Source organism: Labeo rohita, chromosome 19 (genome assembly GCF_022985175.1).
Source record: "Labeo rohita strain BAU-BD-2019 chromosome 19, IGBB_LRoh.1.0, whole genome shotgun sequence".
Lineage (NCBI taxonomy): Eukaryota > Metazoa > Chordata > Actinopteri > Cypriniformes > Cyprinidae > Labeo > Labeo rohita.
Genome location: NC_066887.1, coordinates 7820973 through 7832013, shown reverse-complemented (window position 1 = coordinate 7832013; position 11041 = coordinate 7820973). Strand labels below are relative to the sequence as shown.

The 11041-nt window shown below is 37.2% G+C and overlaps 1 pseudogene; it reads left to right on the top strand.

The window, feature by feature from the left end:
• Positions 1 to 4964: 4964 nt before the first annotated feature.
• On the top strand, positions 4965 to 9522 carry LOC127182100 (sialidase-1-like; annotated as a pseudogene).
• Positions 9523 to 11041: the final 1519 nt, after the last annotated feature.

Below are 11041 nucleotides of genomic sequence, written 5' to 3'. Positions count from 1 at the left end.
ACCTGAGATACATGCACAGGTCGTTCAAAAGTAAAATATAGAATAAATGCATTTGATTTGTAAACCAAATTAAAACGCTAAGTTTTAATCTCTAATGGTAATGCATGGAAATTACGGAAAAGCTCCTAATAGCACTAATAAGTGGGGGTGTGGTGGGGTTTTGGCGATCGCCCTCCTTGCTCGGGCCCCAGGGCTTCAGCCCCGCCTAGCCCAATGGTTAATGCGGCCTTAACCATAAGTCGCAGACTCAAATGTCTTATACATTTTCAGGTATTTTGGATTTTTTTTTGAAACACCTACTTTTGGAAACTAGTCCTAGGTTTTTCGCCTAATCTAAACCAGTGCAGAAAGGTTCTCTAGATAGCAAACGTTAATAATTATATAAAAATAACAACGAGCTTTCGTCAAAATATGGAAAATATGGCAATGGACGTCAAAATATTAATATGGGGCAGGGCCTTTTTTTACTGAAACACCGCTACAGCCTGCGGTGGACATCCAGCCCCGCCCACATCCAAGTGCGACAGCACAACCCACGCTCCTGTCCAAATACATCACATTAGGCTCGTTTGAGATGAGCAAAATCTGCGCAGAACCGATCACCGGTGATCACCGCAAGATGTATGCCGGTTAGAAATGTGTCCGAGTTACTTCCGCCTTGCTCTGATGTCATGCTGACGTGTGCCAAAAAAACTCTCGCGACGGTGAGGCGGCTGTGTCGGATTGAGCAGTCGGGTGCAGTAGCTCTCCACCGACTGCGCTGACCAAAAGCACGACGGGAAACGACTGGCTGACGACACAGCTTAAAGCTCATTGGTTCAGACAACTGTGATGTTGCCGTTCTTTTCTAAAATGTTTTATTTTTTACTCTAATATCATGTGGTTATGTCTTTAAATTAAGCATGAATATTCAACACTATGCAAGTGCGATCTCTGCGTGAGATATGTGATTGTTGTCATATTTCTATAAAAAATCTAAAATACACGTTTGTATTCAAGTAAAAACGGATGATAAATACGCCTTTCGTATGGAATTAAATAGAAAGCACTTTGAGTGTCTTGTTCATCATATTTATTTTCCTATAAAAACAACAGAGCTGAAATTATATCATATTTATCAGCAACACAGCACGTGAGTGTGATAACGCGACATCCACCTTTGATCTCGTAGGTATCTGTTCTACTTCAACAGGTCAGAACTGTCTGTCTTGACTGCACTTATTTCACTCCTCCCCTCACTCTCAGAATGGGGCCTCCTCTCAGTCAGCCGCCTGCTCTCGCCTACATTTCAGGCGAGGCGAGGCGCATCTCAAACGAGCCTTATCATTCATTCATTTTGAAACAGGAAGAAGCATCGATAAGATCATTTGTTTACTAACCGCTAAAAAGAAGAAGTTGTTTGCCGTGTGTGTAAGTAAAAATATATCTTTGGTCTTTATCATAACTAAAAACATTGACAGCGTTTAAGAATGTGTGCGTCGTGTTCATGCACATAAACAACAGTTCGGCTTAATATGTGTTTTAAACTTTGACTACGCCACTCCAATTTACTCTGGGTAGGAGATCCCAAGGCCGCCAAAAGAGGGGTCCCACATGGCTATTCAATTTAATGAATATGCTCAAGGCAGAATTACTATAAATAATTCACTTTTATTAAATGCAATAAATATAATCAACTCTGATTGTGCTCACAAGCTGGCCAAACACTGCTCATATGAGCTGGAAATACAGGAAATCAGAGGGTAGCACAACTCTTCCAAAATCATATACCAACCAATACAATGAAAATGAAAAATACAATAAACCCAAAAGAAATTACAATCTACTTACACAGCACACTGACTCGTAAAAGAGAAAAATTAGACACTCTTAACACCCCACACTTGTGCATATGGAAGTGAGAATACCCCTCTTCTGTAATCAGTCATAAGTGTCAATTTTTCAAAATTGAGCTTTATACATCACCTGAAAGCTGAATAAATAAGCTTTCCATCGATGTATGGTTTGTTAGGATAGAACGATATTTGGCTGAGATACAACTATTTCAGTATATGGAATCTGAGGGTGCAAAAAATTCAAAATATTGAGAAAATCGCCTTTAAAGTTGTCCAAATTAAGTTCTTTGCAATGCATATTACTAATCAAAAATTAAGTTTTGATATATTTACAGTAGGAACTCAACAAAATATCTTCATGGAACATGATCTTTACTTAATTTCCTAATGATTTTTGGCATAAAAGAAAAATCTATAATTTTGACCCATACAATGTATTTTTGGCCATTGCTACAAATTTACCCCAGCGACTTAAGACTGGTTTAAATAAAAAACAAAATACAAAAAGAAATGAAGGTGGGATCACATAAGTGTGACACACACACACACACACACAAATACATACATATATGTGTGAATAGATAGTGCACTATCTATTCTATCTATCTATCTACGTCTTATGACATAAAGTGAATGCTGAATCAATGTGCAGTTTTTTTTTATACACTTACCCCCACTCAATACAGTCATCTCACCCACTCAGACACACACACTTCATCCCTCTCACACATATATACTTACCTGGCCCCCCACACAAAACACTCACATACATATGACTAATGATTAACACTGATCAGAGTAAATCAGATGAGTAACCGCATCATTTCACTATGTCTTGCTGGATAACCCTGTGTATGTCACAAATTATCTTTGTATTCTTTTATATTAATGGAAAGATCACATAACGTTTGTCGATGTTTTTGTGCATTCTACACATTTTCAGTCCAAGCCTGATGCAGGGCAGTTCTGCTGGGTTGAGGGGTCCCTGCTGCAGTTTTACCAGTAAAGAAAATGACTCATTACAGTTCACTTGGAGGACCACATAAGCCATGCAGTGGTGCATAGAGGTATGGTGAGAGCATTTCTCTAGATATTGATATAGATAAATAAATATATATTAATCATACATATGTTTGTATGTAGAATAATGAGGTAGCCTAAATGATGAGGTAAATACTTTTTAGTGGACACATATACCTTCCAACACATATGTATTCTCTATTTTTATCAGGAGCTCAAAGAGGACATAAAGTGGAAGTTTGCGAAGGTCCATCGTGGTGCTGGAAACAGAGTCACTGTGAATTATTCTGTGGGGAGGTGAAAGGTCCTGCCTTTCTACAGATGGACAGTAAAAATCAACAGAATGCCATCAAAGACTACCGGGGGGAGAATTGGATGAAGCAAGAGATTTTTTTTTATTCATCTTTGAGCATCTGGAGAAGCTGGACACATTCATATAAAATTTTCTTGATGAACAAGGCCTCATGCCATGTTCTGTGAATAGTCTTTCAGAGCAAGGAATCTCTCTGTGTAGCCTATGTATGTAGGTATGTGTACTGCATAACAAACTGTTCGTCTGATCATTCAACTGTTTATTCAACTGCTCAGACTGATATTTGGAACATGTATTTTATTAAACACAATCAATCAAAAGATTTATTTGATCCGAAGTGTAGCTAAAACAGTAACATTTTAAAATATTTTTACTATTTAAAATAACTCTTTTTCTATTTGAAACAGTTTTCCATATTTCTATTTAAATGTAATTAATTTTTTTTTATTTCAAACATGACGTTTAGCATTACTCCAGTCACATGATTCTTCAGGAATCATTCTATATTCTAATTTCCTGCTCAATATTATTATTATTGTAATTATTACTATTATTATAAGTTGAAAACAGCTGAGTAGATTTTTTTTTTGATGAATCGAAAGTTCAGAAGAACAGCATTTATCTGAAATAGAAATCTTTTGTAACATTATAAATGTCTTTATCGTCACTTTTTGTTCAATCTAAAGCATCCTTGCTAAATAAAAGTATTAATTTCTATAATCTATTAATTCTATAATAATGTATATATGCACACACACTGACTCCAAGCTTTTGAATGGTATAGTATATAATGTTACAAAAGCCTTTTTATTTCAGATAAATGCTGATCTTGAATCCAGAAAAAAATACACTCAACTGCTTTAAATGTTAATGATAATCAGAAATGTTTCTTGAGCAGCAAATCAGCATATTACAATAATTTCTGAAGGATCAAGTGACACAGAAGACTATAATGATGCTGAAAATGTAGCTTTGATCACAGAAATATATTACTCTTTAAAGTATATTCAAATAGAAATCTTAAATTTTGTGTTATTTTGGATCAAATAAATACAGGTTTGGTGAGCAGAAGACTCTTCTTTAAAAAAAACAAAACAAAACAAAACAAAAAAACAAGAAAAATCTTACTGTTCAAAAACTTTTGGCTGGTAGTGTACATTTTAAATTGAATTATTTTTGTAAAATAATAAATATAAAATGCCCAAAGAAGTAAACTATGTCTTTTTATTCATCTTTAAGTATGTGGAGGACCTGGACACATTTCTTGTGATAACAAGGCCTGAAGGTCAATGTCATGTTACTTAAACTATCAAAGCAATCAACCTCTATTTAGCTGATGTATGTGTAGCCTACTGCATATGGAGAACTGTTGATTCTGTCATTTAAATGTTAACACTTTATGATAAGTAGAGCACATCTTTAAAAAAAATAACTAACAATTATACAATACCAACTTTTACAATAATTTTACATACTTTTACAATACCAAAATCGAACTGTCCCCTTTAAATTTTTGACATTTAAAGTTAGTCTAAAAGTTCGCCATATTAAATATTTTAGATTTAAGTTGTGGCATTTTAGCCTAGACATCCTTTACACAAATAAGAAAACGTGTATTAGTAAAATGAAGGACAATGGCCTATTATCTTATATAGATCCCCGGAACTACCGTAAGTTGCTTCGACATACTTCCGGGTTTCCCCCCGGTATAGGGATTGGGGAATCACAAGGTGACATATTTTATATGGGCGTGACTTTGTACGTCACGCTCGTAAGCGTGCGGGGTTGTATCGGCGATGGTGGATGTGGGAGGGGGTTGGATGTCCACCGCAGGCTGCAGCGAGCCCTACTTGGAAACACCTGTAACTCTTGAACAGAACATCATAATTTCGCAGAAATTGGAGCACGTATGTAAGAGCTCAATCTGAGGTCACAGTAAAAAAAAAACATGGAGTTTGGCCACTTGGTGCCGGTATAACAGGGAAAAAATTTTAAAACATCTATAACTATGCACCGTTAGTCCGGTTGACTTGGAACGGACCTCCCATAAGCATTAACACCCCAAAAAATATACTTAGGGGGGGTTCCCTGGTTTTTCAATAAAAATATAATACCTCAAACATAAAACTAGTGAAAATGAAATGAAAGGAATTAATTGCTGTATTAAATTTAGACCTGCTCACGTTAAATCATATTTTATTTTTACAGCGTTGCGCATTATAACCAATCACACACGACTTTAAGTTTGAGTTTAAATTGCAGTGGCCAATCAGAGGCGTTCAGAACAGTCATTGCTGAAACCTGGAGTTTTGTTCAGATTGAACTCGCGAATTCCCTCATCATAAGCAACAAAGTGCAGATGTATGAACTATGTAAGTAAGAGACTGATTTATCATACAGTGTATGGACAGCTTCACTGATTATAAGACGTTCTCTTTCAAACAATCGCTCGGTATCTCACTGTGGGAAATGCCCCCAGGCGTGATAGACTATGGAAGCACCAATTACACCACGTCTGTCCGAAGGACGGACCAATCACAGCTCGTACAAGGAGCCCACCCCTCTCCCTATATATACAGCTGTGATCCCCAAAAACGGCATTCTAAGCACACTCTTCCCCTGTGTTATGCGAGAAGGGAAGCCTGGTGAGATACCTCACTCTGTTCTCAGAGAACCGGGGTTACGCAAGTAACCTAACGTTCTCTTTCGAACAATCGCTCGGTATCTCACTATGGGAATGATATAGCCAACTCCCGTAATGCATGCTTTCCGAAGACGCCTGAACAGACTCGAAAAAGGGAGACAAGACTTTAGTCCTCCAAAGAGCCAACCCTAAGAACTGCATGAGTCAATGAAGGCACAGTGACATCAAGACGGTAAAATCTGATAAATGTATGGTGGGAAGTCCAACTTGCCGCTCCCACCGAAATCCCCTTGAAAAGTACCTCGTGTGTAATGGGCCCTAAGGCCCTCTGGGGACTGAAGACCCATAGATGTATAGGCTGGTTCGATCGCCTCCACCATCCAATGGGAGAGGCGTTGCGAGGAGATCGGCTTACCCTTACAATGAGTGGCCCATGAAACAAATGATTGATCGTTTTTCCTGAACGATCCTGTCTTGTTTACATAAAAGTGTAATGCTCATACAGGACACAAAGTGTGCAATTTCCTCTCCTCTGAAGAAGAAAATGGAGGAAGGTAGAAAGCACGTAACTCCAAAGCAGAGCAGTTATAAGCTGAATCACTGACTTTGGGAACGAAAGCTGGGTTTGGCAGCAGCATAATTTTGCTGTCATCCAGACTAAAATTTAGACATGCTTGATGAACCAACAAGGCATGTAACTCCCCCACTCGTTTAGCTGAGGCTAAAGCAAGTAGTAAGACTGTTTTCAACAATAGGAGCTTAATATGAACACTCTCCAGAGGTTCAAACGGGGCCTGAGTTAAAGCATTCAAGACCATAGACAAATCCCATGACGGGACCAGTCGCTTCGACACTGGTCTCAAACGCCTCACCCCTTTCATAAAATGGCCTATAAGAGGATGCCGGCGATTCGTTCCGTTCGACTGTACTGTGTTTGGCAATGTCAACCTTGATGGTACGTTTATAAACTGAAAGCAGCGCAGCCTAGGTGCTGAAGGAAAGTCTTCACGGGGAAGAGAACAAGAATGCCGTTTTTGGGGATCACAGCTGTATATATAGGGAGAGGGATGGGCTCCTTGTATGAGCTGTGATTGGTCCGTCCTTTGGACAGATGTGGTGTAATTGGTGCTTCCATAATCTATCACGCCTGGGGGCGTTTCCCATAGTGAGATACCTCACTCTTTTCTCAGAGAACCGGGGTTACGCAACTTTAAACACTAGCTTGACTGACTGTGCTCATTTAGAGTGTGTTGTTTCACCGCGTGATTCAGTCTAATAAAATGCATTTTCCCAAAATTCAGGATATGGGGACAGAAAATGTATATTTATTTTTGCCATTTTTTTTTTTTTTTTGATATGATATGATATTGATTTTATACAACAGTTCAATGAACTAGAAGTTAATATTAAGAGACTTACGTTTTAGACACCGTATTGCCTATTGTTGCTCTATTTCACCACCAAAAATCATTCCAAACACAGCCACAGCACGTGACGGTGTTCTGTTCCTGAATAAATCAAATGATTCGGTTCAGTCGCAATGACTCACTTATTAACTGTGACTTAATAACACTAACTAGTGGTTGTAATTCCACATTTTCCACAAAGTACCTTTTCATTTTTTTCATGCATTTGTAACTGCAGATTAAATGCATTCATGTCCTGCATGTATTTACAGTGGGTAAATACATCTCAATCCAAATTCAGATGCAGCATTTGTGTTTCCTCTGTATTAAAAAGATGAATTTTGTTGCTAATGATTTTATTTGTGTGATAACAGCCTAAAATGTCTTATTATTCTAAGTGACTTTACTGATTAAATATAAGAATTTGACGCAAAAGATAGTGCACACTTTCAGAGAAAAGAATGGCTTTATAGTGGTTAAAAAATTTCCACAAAAGGTAAAAATCACTTTAAACTTGTTTGAAAATATTAATTTCCTCGGCTAGATATTTAATTCTTCTTTGCTTAGTTTTTGTTTGGTACACCTAATCCACTGATCATCGTAAAAAATAAGCTTTTATCTTAGAATTGGGGTCTGTTTAGGGGGACCCCCCAAGAGCTTTGACACAACTCGAACACTGGTCAAGTGCATGCAAAAGCCTACATCTTCAAAACAAAAACTCAGTGAGCACATATGACAGATGACTGTAAACAAGCATGCAAGACTTTATGTAAATCTGACCATAGGTGGTGCCATAATAATCATAAATGTTAAGAATCATCACATATGGTAAATTACCTGGATATGCCAAAAAGGCAATTTTTTCTTTTTAATGATTGATTTAGGTGGTTACAGATTTGGTAATAATAATACGTAATGTCTTTTTTCATATGTGCTTAAATGCCTTAAAGCGCCTAGACCCTGATAATAACTGCTTCCACCTATATTTGTTTATATTGTTTTTTCTTGCCTCTTAACTTTGGATTTATCTGAAATAACTAATACCATAGATAGACTATGCAAAATACTGATTTGATTAAACGATTCTTCATGATTTCAGACCAGGTGTTCATCCAATGGTGCAGTTGGGCGTCTGGTGGTGTGTGGCCCCTGCAGAATTGCTGGAGACGGAGTGTTTTGCATCCTGAGTGACGATAATGGAAACACATGGAGATACGGAGCTGAACTGAAGAGCATCCCCTACAACCTGCACAAAAACAACCTTGACTTTTAACCATATGAGTGTCAGGTAGGAAGATCATGAACTTTTCACTATTATATTTTAGCAATGATTGTATTGGTGGTTGTGTGACAGAAATATGGATCAGAACAGTTTGTAAAATCGTCAGACTTCTGTCCTATGTTTCCTCAAAGCCAGTGGAGCTGGATGACGGCAGCATCATGATTAATGTGCGCAACACTATCCTTAAAACTATCACTGCCTCTGTCGTATGGTTGTACGCAGTCTGGATGGAGGAGAGTCTCTGCCGGTGGAGCACCTGGTGTTTGATCACACGCTGGAGGATCCTGCGGTTGCAGCTGGAGCTTTAGTGAAGGAAGGAGTGCTTTACTTCACCAACCCAGCCAACGCTAACAGCAAGCATGATGATATGAGAAATCAGTGTTTCTCAGTCCTGGTCTTGGAGTACAACAGATCTGGCTTATTTAACACACTTTTTTTAAATATCATAAGCTCTAGTACCTTAACTAGGAGTGTCAGATAATGGAAACCTTCAATATGTGTGGTGCTGCAGTTTTTCAAAGAAAGGATTAAGAAAAACTGTATAAAGTATTTTTTAAATAGTAATAATACATTTCAAATGCCAAATACCAGCCTGCCCAGTCATTACAGTCACTTTAATGCATATTTGCACATATCTTGATTCTATATTATGTTATTGTTTTACTCTCTGTCTCTTGTACTGTTGTACTGTGTTTTGAGAGAGCAGCATGTACAATAGGTAATTCATGATTATATATAACTTGTTGTTTTCCTCAGGAGTGAACCTCACCCTTCGCTGGTCTCTAAATGGCAGTAAATCATGGGTGAAAGATACTCTGAAGATCTGGGCCGGGCCAAGTGGATACTCTTGTATGACGTCACTTAAAGGCAATGAAACTGCGGATCATAAATACATCTATGTCATCTTTGAGGAAGGCCAAAAAGACTATTATGAGTCCATCTCCTTTGTGAAAATTGGCCAGCAACCAATAAAAGAAGTCACCGATGGGCTGTTTCATTTTAGAAAACAAAAAGAAGCTTGATCAAGTTGCTCAATTTTGATGTTTGGTTAAAGTAATTGTCAATCTCCTTAATCTTTTAAACAATAATATTTGAATTTTGTCTTACCCACACCTGTCTGTTATGTCTGTAAGTATTAACTTTATAAATAAAATACAGTGGCATACAATCTTGTCTGAGGTATTATTTTTTTATCTGTTTATATATATAAAAGTGAGCCTAACACTGCATTTTGTTGCTATGAAAGACACCCTTCATCGACGGAATACATTGAGATTTACAAAATTAATATATTTTAAGTTTTACAACTTTGTAAAATGTAAAACTTAAAATATATAATAATAAAAATGCTCTTGTGTTGGAGAGGCCTTTTCTTTTTTTCCCAAAAAAATAAAGTATTTTTTTCTTCAACAATAAAAATATAAGATAAAAATATGATATGTATACATTTATTTTGGGATTATGGTGTTTTTATATTCTTTTTTATCCTCAAAATGACTCATTTAATTTTTATATAAAATAAGTGTTATTCTTTTTAATCCAAAATGTAAAAAATAAATCCCTTTTAAAGGAGAAGTCCACTTCCAGAACAACAATTTACAGATAACATACTCACCCCCTTGTCATCCAAGATGTTCATGTCTTTCTTTCTTCAGTCGCAAAGAAATTATGTTTTTTGAGGAAACATGTCAGGTTTTTTCGCCATGTAATGGACTGATATGGTGCCCCGAGTTTGAACTTCCAAAATGCAGTTTAAATGCGACTTCAAACGATCCCAAATGCGATCCCAGCTGAGGAAGAAGGGTCACATTGCAAAGACTGTGTCAGTACTTCTGCAGCGATGTAGGATGATTTTGAAATGATTTTTGAAGTTGAGGGAGAAAATACGATCAAGTTTTTTGACATACCCTGTCTTAAACCAGAATACACAGAGTTCAAGAAGAGCAAGACAAAACAAGCATTTGAGATTAAAAAGTATTTAAATTGTATTTTTTTGAAAATAACCAATCATTTCGCTAGATAAGACCCTTCTTCCTTGGCTGGGATTCGGGGCACAATTATGCTGCCCTACGAAGGCAAAAGACATTAACTCGCTTGAGTGTGAAACTGAGAAAAATGTCTTTGAAGTTTGTTATTAGTCTAGCCAAATTAATTATAGGTAGGACACTGGAAATTTGGCACACCAAGGCAAAAGGCAGTAACTTCTTCTGTGTACCACTACTCTCATACCACACTTTGAGAAAAACTCCAGTAGTATGTAATGTGACTATTTTTTTTAACCGTAACAAGCCGACTAAAAGTTAAACGTGAGTGGATACCGTTTTGCAACGATTTTATTTGCTATGCTCAGTAACGTAATGCTGAGCATAGAATGCTAGACATAGCATAATTGCTTTTAACATTGACTTGAATGAAATAGCCTAAGCTAAACGAACGACTTGTGGATTGATGTGAATGTCAGCAAGCAGGAATGGTCAGAATGCTTGTGGATTGAACATCTCCGATGACGTTCATCACCATGGATTGATTTTATTGGGTTAC